General features: G+C 41.0%; 1 long non-coding RNA gene across 1 annotated transcript in view; it reads left to right on the forward strand.

The window, feature by feature from the left end:
* Positions 1–20,308, forward strand: part of LOC138282857 (uncharacterized) — a 61,153-nt gene extending 40,845 nt beyond the window's left edge. Inside the window, exons 2-3 of the long non-coding RNA XR_011201015.1 lie at positions 11,157–11,291; positions 19,881–20,308. This is a non-coding gene — a long non-coding RNA (uncharacterized lncRNA). The remainder of the gene's footprint in view (positions 1–11,156; positions 11,292–19,880) is intronic.
* The last annotated feature ends 531 nt before the right edge of the window (positions 20,309–20,839 follow it).

Consider the following 20,839-nt stretch of genomic DNA (forward strand, 5'->3'; position numbering starts at 1 on the left):
CTTCTGGTGCTCCTGTTAGGTGGATTCACTCAAAACTCTTGATTGGCTGAGAATGAATCCTCGCAATATATGTTTTGTGATGTTGGACAATAAATGTCTAAAAACATGACATTTTTTCTACCTCCTCCACATAGGTTCATGCAGTAGGACAAAGACATTTTTTACTCTGAACATCTTCAATTATGCATACCGCTTCTGGGTGTCTACCACCTTGTCAACATATACAAAATCATAAAACACAGGAGGGCCGATTCACAAAGGCTGGTAAGAGTATATAAGAGTACTGTTGTGGTATTCTTTTACATACATGACTTTGTGAATTTGCCCCAAAGCATCTAATATGAGTAACCAGGATGATTCATAAATAATTAATACAAATTAGAAGGACTGTGCCCATATCTTTTGCTAATAGGGAAGTGGACATTTCAGGGCCGATTTAGGTATGCAAGAGTAGTAAAAGAATACTACTTTCTGTACTCCTTAATGCTTTTGTGAATGGCTCCAATAATTGTGTGTACGTCACCGACCAGCCAGGCATAGAAGACAAGGTGAAGGCCTAAGTGCATTTGGGAGTCTCTAAAGCATCGAAAATCAGTTAGTCATAAACCGGAACGAAATGATAACTTAGGAAGAGGACATATGATAACCAGTAACCACACTGCAATAATGTTTTAAACATGCATATAAAGCCTGCATTCAGTACTTGGGTAAAGGTTGATTCTGTAAGGGTTTGTTGTGGCAGCGCTGTACCTCTGAGACACAGAGTTATGCCATTCGCTCAAGATGATGTAAATTGCTGCTGCCTAAACGCCGTGTTCGTGCGTCATCAGAAGATGGGATAAAGCAACGAACGTGCAGATCACTATAAGGAGCGCGTTAAGTAGATTGTGCTGGTAAAACTCATTACACAGAGCACCTGGCAGGGATTTGAACCATGCAGTAAAAGGCACTGTAGCGATGACCGTAGTCCTAAACTGTGTCTGCTTAGTAACATTTCTTTGGGACTCTCAAGACACTTGATGCTAACACTAAAATTGAGGCGATTAGTGGTCTTTAATAAAGTACAAAAGGACCTGTGTTATCTAAACCAAATGTGCTTACTTTCCCTCCTTAATTTAAATCTATATACAAATTCAGAACATAGGATTTGCAGAATCGGGCCATTTGTGACTCCAAAAATGCTTTTTCTGATGTATGAAAGGGAAGCCCAAATTGCAATTTGGCAACAAGTCACCGAATAGCTATTTTGGTTTTCGATCAAATACCAATTTGGTATTTGGAAAGGGCGTTTTTAGGGCATCTTTTCCAAATACCGAATTGGAATGGTGTGTATTAATGTTTTGTAAAACATGAATCTTTTACCACTTCATCAAAGGAGGCGGTGGGCCTTTTACAAATGGGAATGGTTTCCAAAGGACTCCTTCTGCTTTGTAAATGTTGAAAAAAATTTTTTTTAGAGTAGGTTGTGGTCCGACAGACCACTGCCTTCTCTTAAAAAATGAAAAGTGCATTTTTCATTTTTTTTGTTTATAAGCATCCAGTTTTCCTTTAAGGAAAATGAAATTGTATTTTTTTTATAGTTAAAAGATATCACAGGCTTGGTGGTGTGCTGCCCTTAGCAGGACACCATCCCTGTGATGCCTATGATTCTTAGTGAGTTGCAATTTGCAACCTACCTCATTAATATTCATGAAATAGGTCGAATTGCAACCCACTAGGAATCAGTAATTTGCAAACTGACCTAGTCGTACATGGGTCAATTTGCAAATTAGCATTCTGGTAGCAAACATACTGGTCGCAAATTGTGACCAGTGTTGTGTGATCAGTGTTTAGCACATCTGGCTCCTAGTACCTTGAAGTGATCATTACGACTGCCACTGGGTACTACCTCCTGATCCATTGTTTTGTGGAAAACGTGAAGTAACTGCAGTAGAAACATTACAGCACATTCTGTAACTTTTTCAGCCTCTGGCTGCTTATATTAGCTCAGTTTTATGTAATATTTAATCCCTGATGGATTATTTCAGTATTCATTACTCAGTTTTACCACAATTCTAATTGTCACAATGTGCATAAAAGATCAGTAATCAGCGATTTATCTGGTAAACACATTCCTACCATATGTTAAATGAGGCCACATATGTTTTTTCTTAAACCCCTGTGCATTCCTCCAATCAAGGGTGTAGCTACAGGGAGAGTGCATGCATTTTCTATTGGGAACTTGGATCTAGGGACTCTCAGTTCAGTATGGTGGTGTCAGTGTCCGTTTTCACCTGGAATTTGAAGCACTGGAGACACAGAAGCTTGTGTTTCAGAATCTTTAAAGTGTTTAAAGTGAACTTTCCTCTCTTGAGATCCACACACACAAACATGCACACACACACGATGGACAAACACACACACATACATTTAAAAACAAAGGGTATTATTAAGGCATTATGGGCAAGATGTACAGAGTACTGATTCTCAAAAAGTGGTAAACTGCCCATGGAGTGGGTCACAATTCAACCTACCTTATCAATATTCAGGAGATAGGTGGCAAATTGTGACTCACTTCAATTGGATACCATCACAGGAACAGTAAACTGCTGGTGTTAGGAGACCCCCATGGCAGTGACTGCAGTGAAATAAAGGAAATATTTTTAATGCAACCTATTTTCTTAATGGAAACAGGTCTGCTCTTAAATAAAAAGTACTTAAAAAATATATTTAAGAGTAGGACCACTGCTCTTTTTTATATTTTATCTTTTTTTTTCACTTTCACAAAGGGCATGGTTTCCCACTGGGACCCTTTTCCCTTTTCAAGGGAAAAGGGTCCCAGTTTGTTACCACATCTTTCGAGGAGTCAGTAACCTATCAATGCTTTGAGATCAAAATTGTTGTTGCAGACCATTGATACATAGCATTGCAAATCACAGAATGGAAGGGCCGCCCTCAACGCACCCCTTTCAATTTATGATTTGTTATGCCTCTCAAACCTAATTTTGCAGTTTGTGAATCTATTACAGAATCACATAATGAGTCTTCTGGATTGAACAAAAAGCCATTTTGTGGGCGCAAACCCTGTGATTTAGCAAATCACAGACTTTGTTTTGTCTAAAAAGAATTGTATAGTGTGTGGCTATGTTATGTTATGGCATTTATAGAGCGCATGGCTGCCCAAGGGCTTCCCAGCACTACCCAATGGGCCTCACACTGCTCCTACCTCCCAGAGCTTCGCGACTGCTAAATGGCATGAAAGATCAAGCTTTAAGAGATCTGATCGTTGAGATACAATCTGTGTAAACTCTCAACTGGATGCTTTGGCCACTTGATCACATTCTGTTTGTTTTTGTAATCTACTTTTAATTGATGCCAAGCACCCAATATATTTGACCGGGCAGCACCATAAACATAAGGTGCTGCTCTTGACAAACAAATGTTCTCTGCAAACAATTGTACAACAGGTACAATAACCCACCAAGGCATCTTACAGTAACTGGTCCCCATGGCCTACAGGATACACAGAGATCAATGTAGTAGACACTCAGCTCCTGAGCTGCCTTCATTGTGACTGGAGCTGTAACCTACTGGAGGGTAAGGATCTGGGGCCACGTACCGACACACGCAGGCCTAAATCTTGCCACCACACAATAGCCACTAGCAGTTATTGCACTCTATTGAATGTGCAGGTGAGCTAAGGTGGGAGAAAGGTTACACAGTTGCAAACATCAGCATGAGTTAAGGGCTACAATATTGATGTCTCCATTCCATATGGTGGCCCTGCAGGTCTGCCTTGTGGAAACAGTGCCTGGCGGAGACCCCCAAGCCCTGAGGAATGCCTCACATGCAGGCAGTGCAGCGGGAAAACTTGAACATTCCTGAGATTCAGAGCTCCCAAAGCACAGCATTAGTTCCAAGGTTTACCTTGCCCGGAGTGAGCAAGGACCTCTGCCCATCCAAATAGGAATACTCACACTAGGTCTGCACATGCTCACAGCATCTGCAAGGGAATCCCCAGGGACACCTTGTTACTTGGAGTGCTTGTGTATCTCAGGGCAGGTAATACCACTGACAGGGCTCCTTGGGGATTACACCACCATACTGTACATAAACGAATGGACAGTGAAAGCCCCTGAGTTCCTACTGGGTACTACCTCTGCCTGTGAACTGCGGGGAAGGGCTACCTCCAATTTTCCACCCTGCCAACTGATATTACCCCCACCTAGTTCTTACATCACAAGGGTTTGGCAGGCTACTGATGGTCAATGAGGATGATATTCTCTATCACTCAGTCCACCTTGAAGATGGTAGTTGGATGATGGTTAGAGGTACTTTGTTGAGGGAGGTTACTGTCACTTTGTGCCAACGTTGACAATGACAGATTTTCACTGACAAATATTCTAATTTCTCAAGCTGTTTTCATGCAGCGCACATAAACCTCAAAGCATGGAAAAATGTGAATGTCTTCAAGGATATTTTGTATTTTTCAAAATATTTTTACCTGCCACTGATACACCCTGCAATCCCTCAACTATATACCACGTTGTATCTTTTTTAGTGCTACTTACAACATGGTGATTATTGTGAACTCTCAGACTCAGTCCGTCAACTGTGTTGACTAAGATACACCCCGGACTCTATTATCGTCTGGTTATGGTTGGCACTTTGGAAAAACACATTAAATTGTGATAAGTGAATATTTCTGAAGGGAAGCATGCCCCTTTGCTGCAGACACAAACTATTTTAGTAAAACGGCATTGTCCAGGACAGGTAATTCTGGAGCTTAATACAGAGAGACGCTCACTATGATGTATTGTGAGCGGTAATGGAAGATCTGCCCTTTGGGGTTGAATACCAGGACTCTTGTTTTCTAGTTTCTAGTCTGGTGTCCCCGCTGCTAGTACTGTGGAAAAAAGAGGTTGAATAGATAAAACATTTTTCTAATTGAACCCCTGTGGGACACAGTGAGAGAAGATTCCAGACATTTAGGCTTTCATTGCTAGTGGCCCGTTATTTCCGATGGGTCGAGTAATGCCAGTTACTAGATCTATTGGAATTTTGAGTTTAGCTGCTCAGTGGTATTCCCCTTGAAGCATTCACCTGTGGCAAACAGGAAAAGTCCCCGGTGGAATACTTGAGAAAAACATTCAGAAATAGGCAAGGTAAGTTTGATTTCTGAATGCCATTCCCCCAGAATTCACAAACTTCATTATTTCCCACTCCCCTCAGACATTACTGGTATCCCTGCCAATGGTAAGTCCTGTGGAGGGGAATGACTGGTGTTTTACTCCCAATGAGGACTTCACTCTTTTCCACAGTCATGTTTGTGGTCCTGTTGGAGTGTTTCTTTTAAAATTAATATTAACATGAAAAGCTTGCATTATATTGTGTAATGAAGCTGCATAGAGAATGCGTTAACGTAGAAAATAATGTACGCATTTGAAATGTGCCCATGGGGAGTGGTCACCAATATATACGAAGACTAATGAAGCTTATTAATGATGAATTAATAATGTACTAATGTTTTGAGTTTGTATTACCATATCATAATTAGAGTAATTTATTAAGGGTCTTTTTAACTAAATTACTAGGCCTTAGTTAGAGAGGGTCTGGGCCTAGCAGCCTGGTCTCATATTAAACTGTGTTTTTCCTAACGTGCAATGTGTTTTCTTCCTGAAGGACACAAAGCTGTACTTTTCCAGAAGCTAGAGATGTGTGTGTAGCCGTAGTAAATTATTAGACAGAGATAATGATGCACCAAATATTATCCAATGGGGAATTAAGGGCTAGTCCTGACAGTTTTGATATAACCGCATGACCCGAGGAGAAATCAGCCATTATTGGGACACCTTTGCCATTATTCTGACATTCTGAATTAAGCCATGCTTTGCCATTGCTCTTTTGAGCCTTTGCTGTTTATTCTTCCTGATACTTTAGACCATCCTTTATCTAAGTCCTTACTGATGCTTACTTCTCCTCCTTATGAAGGAAGAGCTTTATTCTTTAGCTATGCCATACTGAGACTTTGCCATGTCCTATCCTTGCTGATGGTGAATCGACTGATGTCCTGAGGACGAAGTCTGACGCTGTTTGCTGATTCGTTGGAGGGGTAACTATCTGATGAAAATTGTAATTGACTGTTTGCCTTTTCTTTCTAGGTACCAACTGCTCTTTTGATAGAGGCCATAGTTAGATGTTTTCCAAATATGTGTTTGCTAAATTGTTTTGCATGAAGCCCAACATGCCGATGCTAATTCAAGGTTAGTTAAGGTGCTCACTAAAATCTGACGCAAATAGACAAATGACTGAGTTCTTGCTTTGTTGAATCATGTACTCTGAGTCTTTGCTAAGCTGCTTCTTATTAATGATGCGTTAATGCTTAATGAATATTCTCTATGCGTTGATTAACTGTGTTCAAATTATGTATCTGAAGAGTTACTAATGAGACTGATTGCTAATGAGTTTAACAGAGATGATTATTAGATTGTAATCAATAGGGAATAAATATCCTAACACTTAACTAGATTTGTGTAGTTATTCATGGCCGAAAGTTCATGGTGTTTTCATTTATTGATTCTTATGAAATGTTATTGATTATCTTGTTGATTAGTTACTAAGAACATTGATTGCCTTTTTGATATATTGATTTTGTGATGCCAGAAAGATACCTCGTACTAGGAAGTCTCCGAACATGGTCAAAAGGTTCATCGGCCTAGGCGTGTCTGCTTGTAAGTTTACTTATCAAGGTTCTGACACGCTATCAGTCCTGAGTATCACCATGGATTTGAGTAGGAATTCCCTGGTGAGTTACAATCACACTCTCCTTAGTACTTTGTGTCTTCTTTTTCTTTGTCCTCTCCTGTTTCCAGTTCTCATATATGCCATGCTGTATTTTTATCTGTATTGTGTACAGTAGAAAAGTACTGTTTTGGCAGTCTTCGCCGGTGCCTGCTATATTATAATCTCTCCTTGGGACACAAACTGAAAGGAGACCCTGAATTGCCAAGAAATAAAACCAAGGCAACAGGCCTCCTCAATTCATGCACCTACTTTCTGGAATACCATTCATGTATTCATTATGCTTAGAAAAAGACTGATGAAGTATAGAAAAAGTGATGAATGGAATTTATCTCAGCCACTGGTAATTACCTGCGACTCCATAACAGCCTATTGTTATTTTGCACATCATGCCACTTCAGTTTGGGCCCAGTAATATGCAAATCAGTTGTGACCCTGCTCGGATTGGAAAAGTCTAGCCTGGACTGCCAGGCCAGGTCCTCCCACACTGAAACATACAATACTTTGTAGTGTGGTGTACTGTTCAGCACACATGGCTCTTTCTTAGTGCCTGCCTCAAGAAGGTGTAATTTTTTATGCAAAATCCTACAATTTTTTTTCGTGAACAGAGTTGTGTATCATAAACCGTGGGTGGGAACGTGGAACTGCAGATGTACCACCAAGGTATTTGCGTTGCTTTTAGGGCTACTTTCCAGCGCAAAACGTTTTGTGCAGGTAAGAATATACTTTATCAACACTTTATCGACAATTTGAGCTGGTTTGCAGCACTTTATGTGACTTTGCACCAATACAAAGCATTGATAAATCTGCCTCCATATGCCCAGCCCTTGATGTAATGCTGCATTTAGCTTCACCTCCTCTCTCATTTAACATACAAACTCTACACGTGCTCCAGGTATATCTGACTCCATTAGACTCCCTGCTTCTACTGCAAAGTGAATTTACTCATGGAGTAGCCCTCTGCCACACTACAGTCAAAAACTCATGATTTCTAATATGATACGGTTTTATAATCTTGCATTGTTGTTCCTGACAGAGGTGTGTTTCTCCCTCCTCTCAGCCAATACTGGATCTCCTAATTCCCCCAGTTTAAGTGATCATTCGCCATGACCAGAAGGGTAAACATGGCAGGCGGAAGAGTTCCAATTAATCACAGTTCTACTATACAATTTAAAAGCCTGAAAGCAATTCAATCTTCATCATTTGAATGTCTTTCTGATGAAATTTAAATATCTTCCTCGAAACCCACAATATTTCACATCATTTACAGCCTTCCAGGAGAAAATCTTCTCTTCGTCAAACAGCTCATTGAACTAATAGCAGAAAGGACCAGTTCCCTCTCTAATAACCAAACAACTAAATATTTATGACAAATTCTCCAATTTTTTTAAAAAAAAGTTTTAGCACAGGCGACCCTATCCTACAAATCCCCAGGTGTTTGGACCTCTTTTGAACTAATAACTGAAAGTGTGCTGGGAAACATTAACTCTGCAATCAGGTTTGCTTCCCTGATCTCATGAATACTTCAAAAGAAAGCCTAAAGTGAACCTGATGAAGCAGAAAAAGAAAGACTAACAAATATTAATATATCATGTAACAAAATCGTATAAGGCAATGTGATTTTAGCAAAGAAAAATAATGTACGTGGGAAAATGTGCCCACGAGGTAGTTCGTCATTATTATAAACAAGCTTAATTAATCATGAAGAATCGATAAATGTAGTAATCCGTCATAATTGCAAATGTATTCTATGATTTTCTTGTTGAAACTGTTATATGCTTAGCTTAAATTTAGCAGAGGCTTTGGCCTAGTGGCCTGGTCTCAAATTTAACTGCGTGGTTTTCACTTGTATTAACAAAACGTACTTTTACTTTAAGGTTGTATTTTTCCAGTAGAAATGACTAATACACTTATCTCAAGGTTTCGTGCTAGGCTAGTCTCATCCCCTTTGAAGCAAGGTCAGCTTCTGCAGGTGCAGACAATAAAGACTCTGATACAGAATTAATTGGCAAACTTTGTTGCAACTTGTGTTCCAAAGCTCCAAGGATACCTTATGCATAAATGAGTACAAAGAGAAAGAAACTATTCATTGGTCAAAAGGAAGCCACCCTATGAACTCTCCAATGGAAGACCCTGAAGAATTTGGAACGTTTCTTACTTAAACCCACCGGACAAAGAGAAGTCAGCCATTTTCCTTGATGCCATTTTGAAGCCTGATTCAAGACGCCATTTTTAAAAGACTCTTTGATGCCTTTTCTCTGTCGCAGAGAAAGAGACTAAGAATTCTCACCCTAGAGACTTTAACTTTAATTTTGCCCCATCTTGTCCATGCAGTAACTTTTGCCCCATTTTCCTTGCTGCCGCAAGGAAACTTGCTTTAACTTTGCCCCTTTGAAATCCGCCCCATGCTGATCGAACCGGTACCTGAAGGACGAAGACTTTTCCTTGAATGCTGGTTGTATTTGGTAAATATGAAAGGATAATTGTATTATGCATTGTGTTTTCCTTCTTAGGTACCAACTGCTTATTTTGATAGGGCCCAAGCTAGAAGTTTTCTAAATTTGTGTTCACAAAATTTGTTTTGCATGAAGCCCCACATGCCAATGCTAATTAGAGGCCAGTCGAGGTATTCATCTGATGCACCATGCTAAATTGAAATCTTATTATGCTGACCGATGTATGCAATTAGTCAAATTAAGTTGCTCATATTAGTGATTTGCATTGCTATTACTGAGTGCATTATAATCCTGATTTTGCGTAGATTGCGTTTCTTCCGACGCTATGGACAGCTAGTAATGTTCTTATACGTATATCATTTGATTTTGAGACTTACTTATATTGTGTTAGCTTTGTTAATATAGGGAAAATAAACTCATTAACTTTTAATAAACTGGTGTGGTTATTCATGACTGAAAGGTCATGGTGCGTCAAAATACTGATTGTTATTGATTCTTAATGTGTTGTTTGATCTATTAATTGAGTATTGGGTATTGATTATAATGGTTATTGATTATTGATTCAAGTGATCCGACTATTCTTGGATGAGGAGAACCCAACTCGGTTAAAAGGTTCACCGACCTCCGGCGTGTCCAAGTACAAGTAATTTATAAAGACTGGGCGCGCTATCAAACCTAAACCCTGCTCATCCAGAAACATCTCCCATTACAATGGGATCACACCTACCTCAAAAGTTACTTGCTCCAGAAAGAGACAAATAAACCATTAATGACCAATATTGTCACCTCATGGACGTTTTACAATAGATTGATTGTTGTTTCTCCACTGTTAAACCAAGTTGATATAGTTTTTATGACGTCTACATAAAATGCTCTGCTGCCCCTGGGAGTTTTGGTTCGCTCTATGGAAAACTACATAAATAAATAAAATAAATACATCCTTCAGGACTTCTGAAAACCATCTCCAGTTTAGAAGACATCTGAAGTTACATCGCTTTAAATAACACTTACTCTTGGAACCCAGAAACCCTTCCAATCACTTATTGAGTAAATGGTTGCCATTGATTGTATACAGGGCTCCACTGCCTTTTGGCTAGCTTTGTGCTATATAAAAACCACATACACATTTACACACACAGAGGCCTTACTATCATTGGCGCACCAGGCGCAGTGACACTGGGGCCCAGAGCCCTCAGGAGCTCATTGAACTCTGTTAATTGTAGTACGCTACTGCCTCAACAGCAGTCAAAGGTGCCTTCTTCTTTGCTTTTACCAGGGCCCATGTCTCCCTTACTACGCTACTGTACATACATATAAAAATAGGTGATGCAACCTAACTTGAACTTGATTTGCGCCTTGAGTGGCAGCCAGTAGAGGTGTTTCATAACATGGGTTGTATAGTTGAATCTTTTTACTCTGAAAGGACTTTGGCAGTGGGATGGAAGATGTCTTTGAGTGAAGCCAATGTTGATGTGGAAAAACCAGATAGGATAGCATTGCCTGTTAATTCTTGAGCTGATCAAAGCTTGAAATGGTAATCTTAGCGGGTCAGTGGACAGAAGGGACGTTGATTTTCTTAAGATGCTTGCGATAGAAGTTGGCAGATTGTGCCATTTCGTTCACTTGTGCTCACAACATTAGTGCACATCTCAAATGTAAAATTAAGAGATTTGACTGTATTGCTGGAGATTAAGGGGAATTCCATTTTGGGTTCTGTTTCAAACATTGCACGTCCATCCATCCATCAGTAATTTCTATGTTTTTTAGCAGAGTGTGCTAGTCCTGCATTGATTTCATTTTCAAATAGCGTTTTAAATATATGTTCCAATATCAATATACATTATGTGTAGGCATTGACAATAGTTGTAAATAGGGTTTTAATTTAAATATATGTGTATTGATGATGTCATATTTTAACAGTGCCACATACTTAACACCTTTGGCGTAGTATATGGTTGGCAGCAAATGAAAATATGGAGACCACATGCCATGCCTTTAGCTACTCTTCAAATGATTCAACATCCACAGAGTGACAGTGGCCTCTCTCAGACAAAGGTAAGATAGCTAATCCAACTTCTTGTTAATGAAATACACATAGACAGACAGACAGACAGACAGACAGACAGACAGACAGACAGACAGACAGACAGACAGACAGATAGATAGATAGATAGATAGATAGATATGATGATGAACCAAAGCCCCTACATTTTGCTTCCCCACCTGATTCAAGAAGTGCTGTCCTCCAGCGTTCCGGTGACTAGCTCAAACCCATTCAGTTACATCAATATGTTAAGCTGGGCTTGCTGTACCAGAGGAGCCTCAGCTGGACCTCACCGATAAGGCCCAATTTCCTGAGTTATGTGTGCTGCCTTCCAGAAGTGCCATCGCCTAGCATGTCAGGTAGCTCTGTCACTTTTAGGGTGGGATATAGAATGAGTTTCAACTTTTATCTCCTGTGTGCTAAAAACAATGGAATCAAAATATCATTATAAAAAAACCTAGGTAGCTAATGTGTTTTAGTATAGTGGTTCAAGGCTGCAGTTCCAATATTTCCATGCCAGGAGACAATGGTATATGCCAAAGGTGCTTTAAAATTCATGGTCTTGGCAGGTGTATTTGAGTCAACTATAAATGGAATGAGATGAATCCATAAAAACAGCCTCTCTGTGTCAGTCTTCTTTTTTCCTAATGCACAGCACGTGATGGACACACAAGCATCTATTTAGAGATGACCTTTTGACTCTTCCCTCTAATTAATCACATAATGGGTATTCCAGTGGGAATGGCAAACACGTGGGGTATTTGCATCCAGTTGACTTGAGTAAGGGTGGTCGCTGTGCCAAAGAAAGTGGATAGCTGCAAAGTGGAGTAGCACAGAAATCTAGGGGCAGGTTTATGAAAAGTGGCTCTGCATCTAATGCAGCACCACTTTTGCTGCGCTCCTTAGCGCCCCCCTAACGTCACCATGGTAGTGCATATTTAAAATATGGAGCACCATGGTGGTAGTTTTTTTTACGCTAGTCTGGTGCTTTGCGGGATTATTGTAATCATGCAAAGAACCCAGAGGCTCATTGTAATCAATGGGAGCCCCTTTTTTACGCCTGCACTTAGCAGGCGTTAAATATGCCGATAAAAATGGAGAAAAGGAATCTCATAGATTCCTTTGAGCCATATTTCCTCCCTCCCAGCGCGGGAATGCCCCCCTTACATACATTTTGCCTGCCGCAGGCATAATGTGACGCAAGGGGTTACAAAGTGGTGCAAGCATTATGTCACTTTGTAAATTTGGCGCTGCATTTTTCCCCTATCAACACCACATTAGTGTAAAAAAAAATGACGTTAATGTGGCTTTGGAATGGCTCAAGGCCCGCATAAATCTGGCCCCAAATGTTTCACCTTGACTGATAGATCTGTTTGTCCAACCGCTTCCCCATCTTCTGTGGGACCTATTAGTTAAGTTTGAAAGCTATGCTGATCACACTCGAGCACTGGGTTTAGATTTGGCTTGAAAGCAAATATTTTTCATCACAATATCTGACATACAAACTGTGATCCACGGGGATCCTTTATTAGATTCAGGGAGATTACATCAGAAGAGGGTGGCGCTAAATTTTGGGTTTTCCTTAAAACTTCGAAGGCTTGAGGTCACTGAGGCGACGTGTCATCATTGGGACACAGCAGTGAAAAAATCTCTCTCCACAGTTGTGCAATAGTTACAAGTAAATATGCCTCTTCGCTGATTATTTGCATATGTGAACGCATAGGTGGGTGCAGGGATGAATTTGCCAGGGATTGAGTGGATGGATAACAGAGCATGTGGTAGAGAAGACAAGTGAAGTCATGGTTGGAAGTGTGGATGATTGATGGGATGGACGTGCTTAGTGTGTACATGGCTATATGAAAGGGCGAGGATGGATGAAGAAGCAAGGGCAGCATGGGGGGCAAGGGTAATGTCTGAGGACATTGTGGGAGAAGAGGCAATGTATGCTATAGGGTTGTGATATATTGCCTGTGTATGACTGCATGATAGGATGAGTGAATGCATGGATGCAGAGATATGTTCAGCGTGAATTCCAGAATGGTCAAGGGACAATGGCAGTGTTGGGCAAGGGCAGCCTAGAGTAGTGTTAGTGTTGTGATGCTGGGGCAGTGTAAGGAGCAGTGTGGGACAGTGTATGAATAGGAAGGGCAAATGTTTGAGTTATAAAATTCAAGGATAGAAGAGTGAATGCATGGTTGGAAGGGGGAGTGAAAGGATGAACGCTAAATGAATGGGTAAGTTCATCAATCAATCAACGTGTTTTTTGAGTTGCACCCAATGACCAACAGAGATGTTGCATTTTGAGAGCACGGTTGATTTAGATGTAGATTGTGTTATTTATATATTGCTTACTTTGTGTACTGTAGATGGATAAATAACTCTTAAGTGTCCGCTACATATCTACATTGCATCTCTACGCTGCTGGTATCCAATTTCTTTGGTCCATAGACCACTGTTACCTTACTTGACTATACTTGGAGATTTTAACATTCACATGGATAACATACATTGTCCTTCTGCCAATACGCTCCTTTCTGTTATGGCGGCATTAGATTTTACACAGTACATCAAAGGACCTACCCACTATAAAGGCCACACCATAGACCTTATTTTTAGTAATCTGTTGAATTTTTCTTCATTTATTCCTCTGCCTCTCATCTGGACTGATCACTGCTACTTTCATTTACACCTTTTTCCAAATCCTCCCCCTGTCATCAACCTTCAGGACAATCAACATCTCGGCAATGATCAAAACTTGACCTCAGAGTGTGGCAGAATATTCTCTGTTCTTCATCTCCTAACTATAACAACTTGAATTCTGAATCTGTAGAATATTTTAACAACTGGATCTCTACCTCCTTAGATTCCATCTTGCCCCTTAAGACCATGACTAAAAGACCTAAACATAAATCTAATCCCGGGTTCACTCCCTACTTGCTTGAACAACAAAAAAGAGTACAAGAAGTTGGAAAGACTTTGGAGGGAAGACTATAGTATTTCCTCGAAAAAAGTATACAGAGCAGCCATTAGGAACTATCATGATTCCATTAAACTGGCTCAATCCTCTTTCTACAGTACCAGAATAGAACAATACGCTAATTCTCAGAAAGATATCTTTCAAATTTTTAAAGAACTCACCCATATATCTCGAGATGACCCACCTATGGAGGCTTCGATTGAACACAGTAATAAATTAGCAGCCTTCTTCCAGGAGAAGGTTACTGACATTTACTTGTCTTTGTCAGCTATATCCAATCATGAATCCAGCTACCAACCAGCTAAAGCGCAATCTCTACGGGTTTCACTTGCAGTTTTTCAACATCTTACAAAGATAATGGTCACTAATTTCCTTCACACCATCAAATCCGGCTCTCCCCTGGACCCTGCTCCCCCTAATACTCTTGCATTGGCCTCTGATATCATTGTTCCGCCCCTGACGAGTATCCTCAACCACTTCTTAACCATAGGATTCCTACCACAATCTATGAAACATGCCATTGTCAAACCCTTGTTGAAAAAGCCCCAGCTTGATCCTACTATTCTCTAGTAACTATAGGCCCATCGCTCTTCTTCCAATTCTAGCCAAAATTTTGGAAAAACATGTCAATAAGCAATTGACATGTTATCTCGAAGATCATGAACTCTTAGACCCCACTCAAATGGGATTTAGACCTCAATATAGCACAGAATCAGCTTTGCCAGCAGTTACTGAAACTACCCGTCTATTATTAGATCAAGGTGGACATGCAGCCATCATTCTACTTGACCTCAGTGCCGCTTTCGACACAGTAGATCATAATATCCTCCTTGACAGGCTTTCTAATATAGGAATAGGAGGCAAGGCATTAACCTGGCTCTCCTCTTTTCTGAAGGGCAGAACCTTTCATGTTCTGGACCGTTCTTTTCTGTCCAGTATATTCCCCCTTACCTGTGGTGTCCCACAGAGTTCTTCTTTGAGACCCACCCTTTTCAATGTATATCTCTCCTCCCTGGCTAAAATTGTAAAACCATATGACCTCTCAGTAATCACATATGCTGACAACCCACAATTGGTAGTCTCCTTTTCTAATATCAAGGATTCTTCACCGATGAATTTTTCTTCCTTTCTATCTGAGATTGGCAAATGGATGAATATGTCCAAATTGAAATTTAATGATGGGAAGTTGGAAGTTATGATTGTGGGCAATGGTGCCCCTCCTAATCTTTTGGCTCTCTAACCAGAGGCCTTCAGCAATCTCCCCGTCCCTAAGGATCATATAAAGAGCCTAGGTTTTTGGCTCGACGGTCGCCTCACAATGGAACACCAAGCGAAATTGATTTCTTCCTTGTGCTTTGGTCTCATGAGAACTCTAAGGAAAATTCTCAATCTTCTGCCACCTCTAGCCAGACGAATTCTGGTCCAGACTATGATACTCTCACCTGAGTACGTATTGAAGAGACTTCAGGTGGTGCAGAACGCGGCCACAAGACTTTTGATGAACATACCTAGACATCAGTCAGCCAAATCAGCACTGACCTCCCTCCATTGGCTGCCAATAAAACAACGGATCCACTCTAAAGCGCTAGGCATGGTACATAAAGCTCTCCACAATAAAGGCCCTCATTTTCTCAGACATGGCATCCCCGTTATATTCCCACAAGAACCCTGAGATCTTCCACCTCCCAGTTAGTTCACATGCCACAGTTCAAGAGATCTTCTTGGGGAGGCAGCTCCTTCTCAGTCAAGGCAGCTCACCTCTGGAATCTCCTTCCTCCAGAACTTCGGCTGGAGCCCCTGGAACTACCATTCCGAAAAAAATTAAAGACCTTCCTTCATCTGATTTAGTTTCTCTATCTCTCATAGCTTGGACTCTTGCACTGAGTGTCACTTCCATTTTAGCGATGGGAGGCCTTCGGGTACCCATGCGCTGTATAAATCTGCTAAACTAAACTAAACTAGTCAGTTGAGTGGGGGTGTCAGTGCTCTGCATACTAAAAGAGCACTGGTAGTAGCAGTGTGGAAGCTGCAGAGATCTCTGAATAAAGAAGTGAAGAGGATAGTAGAGCACTCTGATTTAGTGCCTCAACAAACATACTGTTTAGTGAGATGACCCCACTCCCCTGTCACTGCATCCAACTACCCATGAAACTCAGCCATTAAAGCAGCAAAATGCTCTCCCTCCCTATTGATGATAATCCAAGCCTTGAATTGATGTGGAGTGGGCTGATCCAAACTAAGGGGCATATTTATGAGAGGCTTATGTTGCCGTGCGTCAAACGTTTTCACCCATTGTCAGAGTAAGCACCACTCTAAATCTATGACACAACACATTTGCCCAAATGTGTTGTTTTTTAGATTTGCGTGGTCTGAAAGCTGTGCCTAAACCAGGAATAAATATATCCAAGAAAGGTGTTCCCCAACAAAATGTTATGGAAAACGAATGCTGTGATATTTATGGGTTTGGATATGTGTGACGCATCGTATGGATGCGGCACACAAGGCCGCAAATGTGACAACATTTCTGTGCATCAGTAACCCAGGCATAAGAAATGGCGCAGTAGCTGTGGTATGAAAACATGAACATCAAAAAACACTTTGGCAAGCTCAACTATGCCATGGAAGTTATGATCCTGCAGCTTGAAGTTGCAAGGACACTATCACCATTCACAGCAGAGAAGGAGGCAGGAGCATGTGTTCTGCCAACGCATCTCCCTTATCAACCTCAGGGAGGATGAGGTAATAAAATTCTATAGACTAAGGAGGGAGTCCAGAAGATTGGGCCAAGTCTGCTGCCACCAACTGCCAGGCCCAACAACATTCCTCCCCAGGTGGCTGTGCTTCACATGCTGGCCTCTGGGTCATTCCAGGTCACAACAGCAAGAGTGGCAGGAATATCACAGGCATCTTTTTCTGACTTTTTGCCCACTGGATGCCATCATTCGCCTCACACCCCAGTACCTCCTCTTCCCCAAGACATAACAACAACAACTGGAGTCCAAGAAAGGGTTGTGCTGTGTACTTGCACCATGCATTGTGGTACATGTGTTATACAAACTCAAATGTCAGATATTTTAGGACATGTCAAGCCACAATGTGTTGTTTTGAAGTTTGTATGAAATCTGGAGCCATGCAACATAGGGACACATGATTTTGTGCATTACTGTGCATAAGGGAGGTGTTCCAAGGCATTGTGTGGGCGTTTCAATGCAACTCCCATTGTTGTAAATGCATGGTATGTATGCCAAACATGCTGATCTTGGGAATGAAGTCAAATTAATATTCCTTCCCAGGTGAAGCTTAACAAGGATAAATGACGTACGTTGTCCAAGTCACTTCTGCTTCCTATGTGTGCTTCATCCAGTGTCACACATAGATAGAGGAACATGTAACTAAAGATTGTATATGTGCTGGAAGGTGCCTCTGCCTGCACTTAAACACTGTGGTGCAAGGGTGCCTGTGTTTCTGTTAGGTAGACCATTGTGTGTCACTGCATGCTTAAAGTAAAGGAATGGACCATTTGCTTTAAAGACTGTGCATTTCTTCCCTTTCCCAGTGACGCAGCTCAACACAGCAAGGCCAGTTGCTGTGCTGCACTGTGCCACTTTGTCAAATATCTGGCCTCAAATATCTGGCCTCTAGTGTCATGTGTACATAGTAGGAACAAATTACAGCAATTTTCAGACAATGATCTCCCATTCTGTCATATCCTCACCAGTCCAGTAATGGCAGTAGCAACAGAACATCTGTGTGTAGTATTGTCCCATCTCACACTGTCTGAATGGACTGAACAACATCATTTGCACTAGTTAACAAACCAAGGTATGCAATGTGGTACACAAGACAACTTAAGATAAGTACAAACTTCACATGATGGCTAAGTATGGGATGAGAGTTACTTCAGTGGTGTACCTTGTCTTGGAATCAATTATAATTCCCAAAAATGAATGATGTTACAACTAATCCTGTGTCCATAATTAAGTGTGTCACACATGGCTGAAGACTTATACGTTGACCATAGTTCCTGGAGCAACTATGTAAGAACTAGTTGTAAATTCCATATAAGTCTTGCAATGAAAGTTCAGGCCACAGTCATGTGTAAAAGTAAATTTAGTGTGCCAATGTGAGAGTCACCATGACAAAAAACACATATTCCTCAGCCATACTGACAGACTAGGTACACACACATACATATGTATCAAGCCACATTGACATATGTAACCAATGTGATACATCACCAGTGTACATAGTACACAGGCCAAATTCCTAGTATATGAAGCTTTCTACGTTAAACTTTTATACTCTAACACAATGCTGTCAAATGTGTCATTCATTAGTAACTAACACAGAAAGGAATGCGACCAGGGCAACGTATACTGATGTACCCAGCATCCCAATCGCTACATACTCAAGCTACATCAATGCTGACAGAATCAAGGCATAGAAGTACAGATTCCCCTACAAGATAGAATCATATACATACATGATAAAAATAATTATTGTGTCCTGTTGTGTATTAGAAAGCAAATGAACACACTTAGGGGAAACCCAGTAATCCCCTAGGAACAGGGTACAGACAATGTCTTACTTACAAATGCTCCTAGAGGAATTGTTTGGATATAGTTTGTGTACATATGATGCAGTCTCCAATTAATGGATAAGACAACTCCGTACTGTTAAATAGGATTCAGGAAGTTCAGGAAGTTCAATTTTTTTTACAACAAGTAAAATGAATGTCCATCTCATAAACAGCAACACTGTGTATAACCCCCCTAGATCCATGGTTGCCAACTTGTGGTCCGGGGACCCCTGGGGGTCTGCGAAGCCTTCTCAGGGGGTGTGCGACTGCTTAGAAAATAAAAAAATATTGACAAATTAGGTGTCATTCTTCTAGTAATGACCCATTCGGGGTCCCCGGATTCCAATGATGATTCAGTGGGGGTCCCTGAGTTCCATTAATTAAAAAGTGGGGGTCCACAGAAGTCGAAAGGTTGGGAACCACTGCCCTAGATCACAAGATTGAATCCCAACAGAAGATCCAGCAAGGGGTTATAACCCTCCTCATGACACAGTCCTGCACAATAATTGCCTGGTTTTCAGTCCCAGTTCAAGCAATAGCATGGACTTTCAATTCAACTTGTCAAATGAGAAGGTAATGTCGATGTTTCGGCCTGTGGAGGCAGTCAGAGGTCCGTCAGACCATCATCAGTACTCAGTGCTGTTAAATAACACCTACACATAAGGAAAATGGATTCTAAAACAATGTGTGCAATCTATCAAATCACACCATGTGTACAGCCTGTTGAACCCAAGAAAACACCACAAACACAAAAACATAGGATTGTCCACAACTTTCATTGTTACCATTCACAGTACCGTACTGCCTCCACATGAATGTCTGCATGTGGAAGTGTCCAAAATATCATAACATGGCCAACATTAACATTGAAAGGGATAACTGGTAGAGACATGTGACAAACCATGGGCATCTGTATTTATAACCCATGAAGTTCTATACTGTAAGAATTATCTCTGAGTTAGTCAGTAAACATAACACATATATACAGGTTTGTCTCTGTAACAATGTGCATAGTGAATAACATACTTCTTTTTGTTGTTTCAGCTGAACAAGGTTATGGTCTGCAGCCCTGGGTCATGACCTCATTCCCCATCTCATGACGGAGGCTGAAAGAACCTTCAATGAGGCAGTGGCCAGGACTTGCAACATTGTGAAACATACGTTCAGCGTGTGGAAGTCCAGGTTTAGGTCCCTGGCTATGTCTGGAGGAAGACTACTCTATTCACCCCCTATGGTGTGCGAATTAATATTGGTATGTGCCATATTACACAATATTTGTGCCCTGACAAATGCTCCATGTGACTTTGATCCACTGGACAGTGTGCCCATGGAGGAGGAGGAGGAGGACAATGTTAGAGACCTCCAACACACAATGGGAGGACGTCAGCGACGCAATACTATTGTCTCAAATGTCTTCTCCTAAACATTTCTCTGAATGGACAAAATGTCTGAAAAATAAATGTTTGAACTTATTCATTGTGTTGTCTGTATGTCACAGTCAATGTAAACATCAAGTCAGTCACATCTTCTCATCTAGGGGTAGGCCTAAACATATATATCCTGTTGTCAGACCCCTTTAGCAACATGGAACCATGGCTCTTAATATTCAGTCAACCAACGCAGTGTGATGCACTGTACGGGACAGGACAGACTTGCCACATATCCACATCTACTTAATACATTTCTGCCCTCATGCTCGTCAACAGAGTAGTGCTGCACAGCTACCAGTCTTGCTGTGTTCTGCAGCAGCAAAGTGTGTTTCAGATGGCACTCAGTGAGTGTTGAAGCATAAACAGCCAAATATGGCCATACCTGAGACAACCCTCTCATTGTGTGTCTCACCAATGTGGTGACAGAATGGCAGCACATCACATGAACTAATGTTGTTGCACATACCATCACAGATAATGAGTGCCAGTTGTCATGGTCAAGTGACTAATGTCATGTGAACATGTAAAACTGTCATTGGTAAAGAACACATACATGCATGTGCGGCCATCCAC

The sequence above is a fragment of the Pleurodeles waltl genome, chromosome 1_1 (genome assembly GCF_031143425.1).
Source record: "Pleurodeles waltl isolate 20211129_DDA chromosome 1_1, aPleWal1.hap1.20221129, whole genome shotgun sequence".
Classification (NCBI taxonomy): Eukaryota; Metazoa; Chordata; class Amphibia; order Caudata; family Salamandridae; genus Pleurodeles; species Pleurodeles waltl.